The sequence below is a fragment of the Helianthus annuus genome, chromosome 5, assembly GCF_002127325.2.
Source record: "Helianthus annuus cultivar XRQ/B chromosome 5, HanXRQr2.0-SUNRISE, whole genome shotgun sequence".
In the NCBI taxonomy this organism is placed as follows: Eukaryota; Viridiplantae; Streptophyta; class Magnoliopsida; order Asterales; family Asteraceae; genus Helianthus; species Helianthus annuus.
Window position 1 is genome coordinate 129168614 of NC_035437.2, and position 10724 is coordinate 129179337.

Genomic DNA, 10724 nt, shown 5'->3' on the forward strand with positions numbered 1-10724 from the left:
TACATAGCGAAAGGTGCTTGTCAACCAAAAGCTCATGTTTTCCCTAAAACGAAAGTTTGTGGATTTATGAGAAAATTTCAAGAAACATGGTTTGACAAATTTTGTTGGTTAGAATATAGTGTGTCTAAAGATGCCGCATTTTGTTTATGGTGCTATCTTTTCCCTACCGGTAATAAATTTGGGGATGATATTTACATTAATCATGGTTTTAATAATTGGAAAACGACATGTGAAAATTTTCGTGATCATGAAGGGGGTCAGAATAGTAGACATAATCATGCAAGAGTTCAATTCGAGTCATTCAAAGATCAAAGACATAATGTAAACTATATGATGCCAAGACGTTGTAAGCAAGATGAGATTGATTATCGTATTCGATTAACCGCTGTTGTTGATGTGATTCGATTCCTTTTACAACAAGGTTTGGCTTTTCGCGGGCATGATGAGGCTACAAGCTCTAATAGTCGAGGTAATTTTCTTGAACTTGTCAAGTCGTATTGTGAGCATAATGTTGAAGTAAATAAGGTTTTAACTCGAATGCTCCTGGAAATAATCAGTTGACTTCGCCTAAATTCCAAAAGGAAGTTGTTAATGCTTGTGCTACGGAAGTAAGAAACATTATCGTGAATGAGGTTAAAGCTAGGTTCTTTTCTCTTTTGATTGATGAGTCTCGTGATTGTTCTATAAAGGAGTAAATGGCAGTGGTTTTGAGATACGTTGATGATGGTGGGGAAGTTATCGAACAGTTTATCGGGGTAATGTTGTTACTGATACTTGTGCATCATCTTTAAAAAGTGCTATCGATAATTTTTTTGCAAAACATGGTCTAACAATGTCTAGAGTTAGAGATCAAGGTTATGACGGAGCTTCCAATATGCGTGGTGAGCTAAATGGATTAAAACAAAAAATCTTACATGAAAATAAGTATGCATTTTATATTCATTGTTTTGCTCACCAGTTGCAGTTAGTCGTTGTAGCTACTTCATCTGAATATGCATCTGTTAGTATTTTTTTTATTACCTTGCAAAGATTGTGAATATTGTTGGAGCTTCATGTAAAAGGAAAGATGCTATCCATCAAAAACAGTATGATGATTTCGTGAAACGTATAGAAATGGGTGAAATTTGTACAGGAAAAGGTAAAAACCAAGAAATGAGCTTAGCTCGAGCCGGCGACACACGTTGGGGTTCTCATCTTAAGACAATACATGAACTTTTAGACATGTGGAAACCGGTGAGAGAAGTGCTTATTGCTTTGTCTAGAGATGGCCCTGATGGAAAAACTCGAGTTAATACACTTAGTTTGGCTGAAAAAATGGAAAGTTTTGAATTTGTATTTGTTGGTCATTTAATGTTGAACTTATTAAGAATGACAAATGATTTGTCACAAGCCCTCCAGTTAAAAAATCATAATATTGGCAATGTTGTTCTATTGATTGAAGATGTTAAAAATGATATAAAGAAATATAGGGATCATTGTTGGGGGGAACTTATGGAAGAAGTTAGTTCATTGTGTTCTCAAAATGAAATTCATATGCCTAACATGGAAGATGTCATTCCCGGCTGAGTTAGACGAACAATTGATGACGAGCCACAAACATATCTCCACCGTTTTCGTGCTGATATTTTCTACCAGGTATATTATCTTTATTAATTTTCACGAAAAAATATTTTACTTTTTTTATATTAAATATTTACATTTTCTTCACATGATTTAGGTTGTTGATCTTCTTTTTAATGAAATGAATGAACGATTTACTAAGTCAAACTCAGAGTTGCTTATGTGCATAGCTTGCCTTGATCCTAGAGATTCATTTCAAAGTTTTGATCGTGAGAGGTTATTACAACTTGCGGGATTATACTCGGTAGATTTTTGTGGTTCTGATCTAGGACAACTAAAGATACAACTTGATCGATACATTTCAAATATGAAAAGTAATGAAGCTTTTTCTAATATGCGTGATATTGGAGAACTTGCATAGAAGATGGTTGAGATGAAATATCACACTACATATGAATTGGTATATCGACTAATTGAGTTGGCTTTAGTCTTGCCTGTTGCAACAGCTACCGTTGAAAGATCTTTCTCCGCGATGAAGTATATCAAGAATAATTTACGCAACAAGATGGATGATGATTTTCTTACAGATTCGTTGGTTTGTTATGTTGAGAAAGATATCTTTGCAAGTGTTGAAAATGAAGTAATTTTACAACGATTTCAAGCTATGGGGCCTCGAAGATTACAATTACCCGTTGATAGATCGATTGGTAAAAAAAAGTGATTGATGTACTTTAGAATGTTAAACGCTTTTATTTTGTTATTTGAATAACGGAGATTTTAAAAAATATGCTTACTAGAAATTATGTAAACAGTTCTATTTCGACCCTCCAACCAAAAAGTTCTGGTTCCGCCACTGCCTGGTAGCCTTTCAAGCGAACTGGGATTACCAAAGTTCAATCCGTGTGAAAGATCACTTTCAAACGAAATGAACCTTTTCAAGCGAACTGGATGATCTGGTGCGAAATGGATTCCAATCCATACGACTTGGGTCAAATTATATCAATTCGTGCGAAATGAACAGACTTTCACACGATCTGGGATTGCAACTCGTGCGAATTGATGCTGATGTCACACTATTCGGACGGTTTTTGACAAAATTGATCAAGATTTAGGTTGATTTTAGGTCTGATTCTTTCAAGGGTTTGTTAAAACAGTGTTTCGCGTATTATGTGAGAAAATCAAGCCATTTTATCCGTAAAATCTCGTTTAATTTTGAAAAATGGTGAAGAAAGTGAGTAGAAATCAGAATTTTTTGATGAAATCAAGCTGAAATCGGTAAGAACTCTTCCTCCTGAGCTCTGATACCACTTGTGGGATCATTTGCACGACCAAATGAGTCGATCAGAAGAGTTTTTGATCAAAACGAGAGGCGGAAACAGACGTTTTGATGTTGAATCAGCTTAATTTGCATGTAGATTCACTTTAACTGTCTTGTATATTGATATAACAACGTTTTACAGGCTGGAGACACTTCGGCAGCACCTCGGCACCGGAATCAGAAAGTTACAAATGAAAGACCCAAGACACATATATATAGGCTGCCCATTTCGTGTGGAATGGCCTCACACGAATTGCCAGTTCGTGCGAAATGGCTTTACCATTTCGTGCGAAATGGTCACAACCCACATGTTTCTCATTTTTCTCGTATATCGTACCCTGATCTATCTAATCTATTATAAGACTCGATACAAGACGAAGTCGACAAACATATGCACCAACATGTAGTCCCCAACTTTTGCAATTTCGTTCCCCGATAGTCCTTGAAGCAGATAGAGGTTAGTTTTTGGTGTCAAGTGGGTGTGAAATGACCAAAATGCCCTTACTAATAAATAATTAATAAAAATATTATTAAATATCTAGTTAACCATTTAACAAAGTGTGGGCCCACCTTTCACCCACATACCCACCCCCACCCCTCTCCCCTGCCCTGTTTTTTCTTTATCAGTTTTGGTGCTCCACCACCTCCAAATACCAACCACCACCACCGCATCCTGCGAGCCCAGCGATGACACCATCATGCTTTCTAGACATAGCATGCTTTCTAGACATAGCAGACAATACAAAGAGAGCAACTTTACCGTAATTGTATGCCATGTTCATGTCTATTAGACCAGCACCGTATGTGTTACAGAAGCCGAGAGGTATTGCGATAATATAAGCAACAACAACATAATACCATTTGAGCTCTAGGAACATGAGTAGGATGACAACAATGGAAACAATGGAGAATAGTATGTAACCAGTTGCTGCTAGCCAAAAAGGAATGTTGTCCCTTTAGAACAATTCATCTAGTTCAAAATCATCTCGGGGTTGATCATTTTCTTCTGGATCAGTATTAGAAAGATTCACAAGAATGTTAAGAATACGACTCGGAACAAACTTTGATTAATTTCTACACTTGTAGAATACTTACTAGTTTTAGGCATCTTCCTAGAGGTCGGATGCATTGTTCTTGCAGTAAACACTGCAATCTTGCAAATACATAAGCGCGATAGATATGAAAACCTGCAGATGTTTCAATTCATCATACGATTGTTTACAGAAATTTATTAATTTGACCTTAAAAGTGCTATCAAACCTTGTAACCGTTCAAACTCTTCATGCTGCTTTGAGGTAAACTTGAAGGAAACCAAACCCCTTTTCGGTCTTCAATAAGAGGCCACATAACACCATATGAGAGCATGGCTCCTGCAAGCAATGATAAGTTCACAAGATGTGAACATATCATTCCGGCTCCCATGTAAGTCATACTAAAATCAAAATAGAACCTGCACACATTCAACACCAAAATCAGTTCATTAATTTCAGAGCAGTCCGTTATTGGAACATTATCAGAAATAAGAGGGTTTTAGGTGGGGGTTTCATTAAAAGGTTGTATTTAATTAATTTTTTTTGTTTTACATTAAGGGTAAATTGGTCATTTCACACCCATTTAACTGAGAAAACTAACCTCCATCCGTGCCAGAGACTATCTGGGAACGAAATTGCAAAAGTTGGAGACTATAGCTGTAATTTTAGAAAGTTAGGGACTAAAGGTGAAAAATGGGCAAACCACAGGGACTATCCGGACATTTTTCTCTTTTTTAAAACCATGTATTTCCTTTACCATTTTTTTAATAATTCTTTTTTCATTTTTTAGAACATATATTAATTTATCAAATAATTTGATACTACTTTAATAATTTACGTTTATAACTTTTTTCTAAAAACTTAGTACGTAGTTGTGCTTGATTTTTTCTCTCGACATTCTGTTATAAGTTTTGTTAAAACCGAAGTTGTACTCAAAATAAAGTATTTGTTTGGTATCATAAAACAGTACAATGATACAACTGTTCTAATGGTTTGGCTTTTTAAACAACATGTTTTATTTTTAAATCACGTTTGTTTTACATTATCATTTGCTCGGTTTCACCGCAACACACGAAGTCAAAAAAAGTAGTTGCTTTAATATTTCTAACTTATGTAGTAGACTTTTGTGAAAACAAAAGGAAAAATAACCAAGTCTTTTGTGGAAATACTGGGGAAGAAAATATTGTTTTTGTTATTTAACAAAAAGTAAATTTTATTTATAGATCATTGATTCTCTATTTATATAATATCAATTTGTAATATTTGTAGGCCAAAAGGATTGTACTCATATATTTGCTGGGTTGTACCCACTTTTGGTTTTTAATTTTTTTTTCTTTTTTATCTTCATTTTTTTTACTCTTAACCCCATACTTTTATATTTTTTACCTTTTACCCAATCACTTTTAGCCCCATACAGATTTTTTGTATTGCGTCTTGGTCAAATTTTGCGAGTTAACATATTGCATCGTGCGTGTCACACCCCAACCGATGGCGGAATCATCGGGCGCGGCACTGAGCGAAACAGATTGTTCATGAGTATCCATAACAACTATTCATTACCAGATAATTAAAATGTCATGTCCCATACCACAACTTATCTTAAACAAACAGTTATTACAAATAATTCTCTCAAAACCCAAATACTGTTCCGACAACTCAGATTTCATTTAATTGTTCGTCCTGGCGGCCTGATCGTCTTGTTACTTGGTTGTTTTGATAGTTTTGCGTTTTATCGAGACAGTACAATAACGTGCCAAACAACAGAAACCTCGTCACGACTCAGTGACCCGATCGGACAGGAACCACCCTAGTCCGACCAGTTTAACTGTTCGAGACGGTGTTTCAAGTTTAACCCGAAATCAGTAATCTCTTGGATAGAATCTAGATCTTGAACCAAAACATCATTAAGAAGGAGTAGAAGATCAAAACCAGCTCCGATTATATCGGTTTTGAGTGCATTGAGTGTAAAAGAGTTGAAAGAAAGTTAGAAAACCATCTTTCAATCCTTTTCACCTTGAATATGTTCAGATCTATGCAACCAGATCAGCAAAGCTTTTTCACACAAGGCTTTGTTGATTGGAGCAGCATGCCTGATGAACTTGGTGATGAAAATTTTGCTCTCTATGCTTCTAATGATGCTTTTGATGATGAATTTTGTTTGATGGCATTAGAGTCAATACCTGAAGGGGTTGAAACTGAAGATGAACAGTTAAGTGCTGAAACAGTGGATGAAGTTGCTGAAGCAGTGGTTACTGCAGTTGCTGGTGAACTACTGCTGGAAGAAAATTCAGAAACCTTGATTGAACCACTGACCGACCCTTGGTCCAAAGATGGCAAAGAGAAAGAAGATTTGAAGAAAGCTGGTGAGGAAGGAGAGAGAGCTGATGAAGAAGAAGATCATCAATGTGATTGTGCCATGATGGCTGCTGCTAAGGGAGCTTCTGCATGCTTAGATAGTCTTTGGTATGTAGATAGTGGAGGCTCCAGGCACATGACAGGATGTAAAGCCCTTCTTCAAGATTTTAAAATTCATGGAGGGGGTGATATATCCTTTGGTAATAATAGTAAAGGAAAAGTGCTGGGGTCTGGTACAGTAAAGTCTGGAAATGTAAAATTTGAAAATGTCAATCTGATAGACAATCTAAAATTCAACCTCCTGAGTGTGTCTCAAATGAGTGATAAAGGGTTTGGCTCATTCTTCACAAAGGATTGTTGTAGGATTGTTGGACCAGAAATGGTTAGTAAGATTGAAGCAATAATCAAGAAAGGCACAACTAAACTTGTTGCTCAAAGAAGTGGCAATGTTTATGTTATTGACATGTCAAGAGAGTGTCCCAGAGCTGATGCCTGTCTGTTCTCAGCTGCCTTTAACAAAGAGACATAGCTATGGCACAAAAGACTGGGACACACAAATCTCAAAACAATCAATGAAATTTCAAAAAATGGCTTAGTGAGAGGCTTACCACAAAAAATGTTTTCATGTCCTGAACACTGTGTTTCCTGTTTAAAAGGAAAACAGCACAAAAGCTCTTTCAAGTCCATTGAAGAGTCCAAAACAACCCAGTGTTTGCAAATGCTGCACATGGATTTGTTTGGCCCAGTGCAAGTCATGTGTCTCAAAAAGAAGAAATATTGCTTGGTTATTGTTGATGACTTCTCTAGGTTTACATGGACCTTCTTTTTACACTCAAAAGATGAGACTGCGGGCATTTTGCAAGACTTTGTGACACAGGTTGAAAAGCAATTTGACCTTCCAGTAAAAGTCTTCAGGAGTGATAATGGCACAGAATTCAAAAATAAGGAGTTGGATGCCTTATGTGTGAAGAAAGGGATTGTAAGGCAGTACTGCATCCCTAGAACACCAGAGCAAAATGGGGTTGTTGAAAGAAAGAACAGAACATTGATTGAGGCTGCCAGAACCATGCTTGCAGATTCAGGTTTGCCATTAACTTTTTTGGGCAGAGGCAGTAAACACTTCCTGCTATGTCCAAAACAGAGTTTTGTTCAACCCCAGGCACAAAAAGACTGCTTATGAAATTCTGTATAAAATAAAGCCGTTAATCTCATATTTCAAAGTTTTTGGTTGCCCATGCTTCATTCTAAACTTAAAAGATTCTATCTCAAAGTTTGCAGCCAAAATTGATATGGGATACCACCTGGGATACTCAACCACTGCTAAGGCCTACAAAGTGTTTAATACACGGACCAAAGCAGTGGAAGAGACTTTGAATGTAAAGTTCAATGAACTTTCTTCAATAAAAATCCCTGCAAATCCTGCAGAATTGTTTGATCTTGAAAAATTCACTTTTGAAAATACTGCTGTCAAGACTAACAGTGCAGGTCCATCAGAAGATTCATCACCAGACTATGGATATGAGATCATCATTCCTCAAAAGTCTGCTTCAACAGGAAGAGCATCAGTTGTTCAAAACAGTTGTCAAATCTCAACCACTGCTACCTCAACAGTTGTTGACCAAAGTAGCCCTTTAACCACTGTTTTCCACCTCATCAAACACTGCTGACAAAAGTCCTCAAACAGTGGATCAAAGTCAGCAGGTGTCCACACCTTTACCCCTAATGTCACCACCTTTTGAAGCCACTGCTGGGTCATCAAAGTCACCAGCAGTGGTTAGCTCAGATGATACACATCTGCAGCCTTCATCACTCAATGCCATTATTCCATACCAAGGAGAGCTCATCTTCTTGAAATCTCATCCACCAGATCAAATCATTGGCAACATGAATGAAGGGGTGCTCATAAGAAAGCAGTCCCAAAACATTTGTCTTTTTGTTGGTTTTCTATCACTCCATCAGCCAGTCAAGTACCAAGAGGCACTGAAAGACAACAGCTGGGTAGAAGCCATGCAAGAGGAGCTCCAACAGTTCAGAAGACAACAAGTATGGGAGCTTGTACCACTGCCAGAGAATGTGAGTCCTATTGGCACAAAGTGGGTCTTCAAAAACAAAACTGATGAAAGGGGTATTGTTGTCAAGAATAAAGCCAGGCTTGTGGTTCAAGGTTACAGACAAGAAGAGGGCATTGATTATGATGAAACATTTGCCCCTGTAGCAAGACTTGAAGTTATCAGACTCTTTCTGGCCTTTGTTGTCAACCACAACATCAAGGTGTATCAAATGGATATCAAATGTGCATTCCTCTATGGTAAGATTCAAGAGGAGGTTTATGTTTGTCAACCTCCAGGTTTTGAGGATCCATTTAATCCAGATCATGTCTACAAGCTAAATAAAGCTTTGTATGGCCTGAAACAAGCACCAAGAGCCTGGTATGAAACTCTTTCCACCTTTCTACTTTCCATTGGTTTCACCAGAGGCAGGATTGATAAAACATGCAATAAAATGTGTGAAGAGTTCAGACAACTCATGACAGCTGAGTTTGAAATGAGTGCAATGGGTGAACTCCAGTGCTTTCTTGGTCTCCAAGTAAGGCAACTGCAAAATGGTACTTTCATCCATCAAGGCAAATATGCCAAAGAACTTTTAAAGAAATTTGATATGGATGATTGTAAGCCATGTAGTACACCCATTGCAACCAATAAATTGGTCATGTCTGAAGAAAAGGATGATTTGGTTGATCAGACCTTATATAGAAGCATGATTGGGTCTTTATTGTACCTAACTGCATCTAGACCAGACATCATGTTTGCAACATGTGTCTGTGCAAGATCCCAATCAGCCCCTAGAAAGTCAAACCTTATTGCTGTAAAAAGGATATTCAGATACCTCAAAGGTGCTCCCACACTTGGTATCTGGTATCCAGCTGGTGGTAAAATTGAGCTTTCAGGTTTCTCAGATAGTGACATTGCTGGATGTGATAAAACAAGGAAGTCCACTTCAGGAGGGTGCCAATTCCTAGGCAACTGCTTAGTGTCTTGGCAAAGCAAAAAGCAAGCAGCTGTTTCCACATCCACTGCTGAGGCAGAATATATAGCTGCTGCAAGCTGTACAGCCCAACTGCTCTGGCTTCAAAATCAGTTACTGGATTTTGGTATCACTGCCTTGAAAACACCACTTATGTTGGACAGCCAGGCAGCAGAAAATATCATCAAAAATCCAGTTTCCCATTCAACCACCAAACACATCGACATCAGACATCACTTTGTGAGGGATTGCTGTTGGTCCCCTACGACGGCCCTGTTAGAACGGTGCAACTTTCTTCGCTCATTGAGACGGGTGTTTGTGAAGTATATAAATATTCAAAAGAGTAAAAAATATAGATAGTGAGAACGATATATCTTCAATAATTAATTCTTATTAATCAAAGAAGAAGGGGTCGATCCGAGAATAAACTCGAATCTAAATGTCACCCCCTGGGCCAAACCAGGGGGTAAACTCTCATGAAAAACTTTATGTTGAAAATATTACAATTACAAAAGCACACACAATTCCTTCGTAGGAATTATGTATATATAGAGAATTTCATAAGCCTATCTCAAATGTGATTGGTTGATGGAAGTTGAAATGTGTGCCCAGAGCCTTATCTTTCTTTTGTCACCAACTTGCTTCTTTCTTTTCTGTTGAAGCTATCCACATATTAATATTTTCCTTTTCTTTTATGTGAAAGCTTTTCACATTTTGAGATAATATATTTTCTAATGAATGCTTCTTTAAAAGGAAAAGATTTCTTTTCACCAGAATTCCTTTTTACCTTTTTCTCATAGGAAAAGATTCCTTTTTATGGAAAAGGATTCCTTTTCACTTTTCTGGTGAATGTTTTTCCAAAAGAAAATTCCTTTTCTCTTTTTTTTTTATTGAAGCCTTTTTCATAGAAAGTATATTATGTGTTAATAAGATTTATTATCTTATTAACACAATTCTTTAACTTTGTATCTTGTATACTCCATAATGTTCCGCTAACATTTTGAAGTCTTGTGACCTTGTCGAGATCTTTAATCAAAGAATTAGAAGCTTGATATTTTTCTTTCTCGGTCTTCAAATTTAGCGCTTCTGGGACGGTTCGTTGGTCGCTTCGAGTTGACGGAATTAATTCTAAGTACCTTAAACTATTTTTAACAAAAAATACAATAAAGTTGCCTAACAGTCACCCCATATTTGTTGTTAAAAATACAAACAATGCACTTATACTTAGAAATAACAAATAAACTTTCTGAAATATTCGTTGACTGTATCTTCATTGGCATGAAAGTTTATTTGGCAAACGTCCCCGGCTTTTTATGGATGATCATCTGATTATATTTCATTTGTCGTTATAATTTTTCACCTCGATTTATATTTCCACCTAAATGTACGCATTATATCTTGTATCCCTACCAGCTAGGATATAAGTATCTTCTATC

The 10724-nt window shown here is 36.9% G+C and overlaps 1 pseudogene; it reads left to right on the top strand.

The window, feature by feature from the left end:
- Positions 1 to 333: 333 nt before the first annotated feature.
- On the top strand, positions 334 to 1981 carry LOC110943588 (annotated as a pseudogene).
- The last annotated feature ends 8743 nt before the right edge of the window (positions 1982 to 10724 follow it).